Raw genomic sequence first — 3,660 nt, 5'->3', positions numbered from 1 at the left:
GTTTTTGTCACCAGCCCCTTAAAACAATTCCAAGCAGATCTCTGCGACATGCAGGCCATGGCTAAGTACAATGACGGGTATAATTATCTATTAACCGTCATTGACGTGTTTTCAAAAAAGGCTTGCGTTCGCACTATGAAGAGAAAAACAGCCGCAGAGGTGGTAAAGGCTTTTGAATCTGTTTTTAGAGAAAGCGAGACCCCTAAAAAACTTCAAAATGATGCGGGGAAAGAATTTTTTAACAAAAAATTTAAGGCATTATTAGAGAACCACGGAGTTGTGCATTTTGCTACGCCGAGCGAGGTAAAGGCGTCTGTGATTGAGAGGTTTAACCACACGTTAAAAACCAGGATGTGGAGATATTTTACTGCTAATAACACACGTCGATACCTCGACGTCCTGCAGGATCTCGTGGTTACAACCACAGTTACCACACGAGCATCAAAATGAAGCCTGTAGAGGTGACTCTAGAAAACACCTTTAAAGTTTTTCAGAACCTGTACGGCTCTGCACGCGGTCAACGCTGCAAGGACTCAAGGATAAAGTTTAAAAAAGGAGATCTTGTAAGAATATCTAAACTGCGAGGCGTGTTTGACAAGAAATATGAACAAAGTTTTACAGATGAAGTGTTTATAGTGACCGAGCAGCTTGCACGATCTCCCCCAGTGTACAAACTCAAAGATTTTGATGGAGAAGCTATTGAAGGTTCCTTTTACGCGGAGGAACTTCAAAAAGTTAAACTGAATAAAGACAAGATGTATCAAGTGGAGAAGATATTAAAACGACACAGCATCAGGGGTGTAAAACAGGTTTTTGTCTGTTGGAAAAACTGGCCTGAGAAATTCAACAGCTGGGTCAGAGCCACTGACCTTCACGGGGTATAAAGGAACCATCGCTACTCCTAGCCCGCTACATTACGCCATGAACCGAATGGTAGAGGATGAGGGGTATTATATCACCCTGCCCTCCAACGCTAGTCTCAACGTCTTTAAGAACAATACCAGTTCCAGTTTCCGTGTGGATTTAGCCCAGCATATCGATTTGGAAGGTTCGTGGCAGGTTGCCTTGACGGAGATTTCTTATCCGTACACATGGCATAAAGCCCCCAGGGACCAGCCTTTTTTTGAATGGAGGAAAGCGGGGCTGGAAAAGTTTTACCCTCAGAATATAGGATGCGGACATTTCAAGGATTTGAATCAGCTCAAAGCCAAGATTGAGGGTCACCTTAGAAAAATAGGTTCTGATATTTATTTAGTCGTGGACACGGTGGAAAATAGACTCATGTATCAGGCAGGTGCCCAGTACCACCTGCGTTTTTATCCACCACTGAGCTACATGCTAGGTGTGGAGCCTGGCAAATGGATCGTATTTGATAAAAGGAGTGCCCCTTACCCGATGGATTTAAAAGCAGGTTTCTACCAGCTTTACTGTTACAGCGATGTGGTTGCTCCTCAGATAGTCGGCGATGCTTATGCCCCGCTCTTGCGAACAGTTAGAGTAGAGGGTAAGTTTGGCGATATCATTACGCATACTTTTAACCCAGTCAACTATCTACCTGTAGCAAAGAGGCACATTGAAAACATCCACATCCACAAAACGTATCAAAACAGTTGTGAGACTACACTTCCGACCTGTGATATCACAACGCGTAATGAAATGATGGTCATTCACAGATATCACAGAGAGAGTAAGAGGGAATTGTGATTCTATCTCTCCCGATAAGCTCTGATCAGAAGTAAATATATATATATACATATATATATATATATATATATATAAACGGGTTGATCACAGGCTCATTAGTCACTATCAAGCAAACGTTCAGTCAGAGGTCCCCTCAGTGTCTGTGTCAGGAGGAGGATAACAAAACAAAGCAACGTGGTTCAGATAAACATGAGGTATGACCCTCATCGCTTCGTAAACTATTACCAAAACCAGGTCGGAGGTACCCTGCCTGGTTTTTATGGAGCACCTGTAATGTACGGTCGCGGAATAGGCTCTATATTTTCAAAATTATTTCGCTTCGTAGCCCCCCTAGTTAAAAAAGGTTTTGCTATAGCTAAGCCTCATCTGAAAACAGCAGCTACAAACATTGCTTCAGATGTCATAGGCAGAACCATGAGAAGGATCTCTGGTCCTGCAGAGACGGGAGGACAAGAAGGATCGGGTATTATGGTTCTGTCACGAAGACCAAGAAAGCGGCCGTCTGGTGAACGTGTGAGGGGGTCACAAATAGTGAGGCCGCTCAAAAGAAAGAAGTCAGTTGGAAGGATCAAGCCTAAAGGGAGGAAGTCTGCACGGAGCAGGGATATATTTCACTGAATCATAAATAGAGAGAGAAAGAGAGTAAAACATGGCTCTTTTGCATCACAAATCCCCTGAGTGCACCCTGGCAGAACTGGACTTATTTTCAGTCCCTATGCTTTCTATCGAGGATAAGATCGACACGGAAATTATGCCTCTATCCGCTATTACTGAGAATGGTCCGATTGAGTTTTTTATACCGGGAGATGGTGAAAAGTATCTGGATCTCAACGATACCTTGTTACATCTACGCGTGAAGATCACCAATGCAGACGGCACAAACTTGCCAAACGACGCACCTGTGGGTCTCATCAATTATCCTCTCAATACACTATTCAGTCAATGCGATGTTACTCCGGGTGATAGATTAATTTCACAGTCTAGTGCCACCCACCCATATAGAGCTATGATCGAGACTCTGCAAAATTTTTCTGAAGACGCGTTAAAGAGTCAGTTCAGCGCTGGTCTTTATTATAAAGAAGCCATAGACTCTATAGTAACCAATAATGGGCCAAACAGAGGGCTAAACCAGAGGGCTCTCTGTACAGCTAATTCCAGAGAAGTACACCTAATGGGCCCCCTCCATGGGGATATTTTTTTCTGCGAAAGGCTCCTGCTGAACTCTGTGGATATGAGAGTTAAACTAACCAGAGCCAGTGAGGCTTTCTATCTCATGGGAACCAGAGACTCGACTTTCCGATTAATGATATTAGGCGCCTCTCTTTTTATCAAAAAAGTTTCCGTCTCCCCCGCTGTTTGTTTAGGCCACACATCGGCCTTAATGAGAGGAAACGCTCTCTACCCACTGTCACGTGTGAATGTAAAAACATACTCCATCCCTGAAAATTTGAGGATATGTAATCAGGAAAATCTCTTTTTGGGAGCGATGCCTAAATATTTTGTTTTAGGTATGGTGCACCACGAGGCATTCACAGGAAGAAGGGACTTGTCACCCTTCAACTTTAAACATATGGATATAGAGTATCTAGCTCTTTGTCAGGATGGTAAACAAGTTCCCGCCAAGGCGTTACAGTCTCAGTTCAACCACGGCATTTCAGTCGGGGAATTTTACAATTTGTTCACAGCTACCGGTTGTCATTTAAAAGATCTCCCTCTGAGTATCACACGTGAAGAATTTAACAACGGTTACTCGCTGTTTATCTTTAATCTCAATCCTGGTGAGGATAGCGACGCCTTGTCACCTGTTTCTAATGGGAATTTAAGATTGGAGATGCGGTTTAGAGTACCGCTACCTCACACCACTACCCTCATTGTCTACGCATGTTGCGATTCCATTTTGGAGATCAACTCGAGAAGACAGGTGCTGGTGGACTATTATTAAAAGAGTAAGCATGA

Source organism: Leuresthes tenuis, unplaced genomic scaffold, assembly GCF_036924035.1.
Source record: "Leuresthes tenuis unplaced genomic scaffold, fLeuTen1.0.hap1 SCAF_24, whole genome shotgun sequence".
In the NCBI taxonomy this organism is placed as follows: Eukaryota; Metazoa; Chordata; class Actinopteri; order Atheriniformes; family Atherinopsidae; genus Leuresthes; species Leuresthes tenuis.
This window is presented reverse-complemented; position numbering follows the sequence as displayed.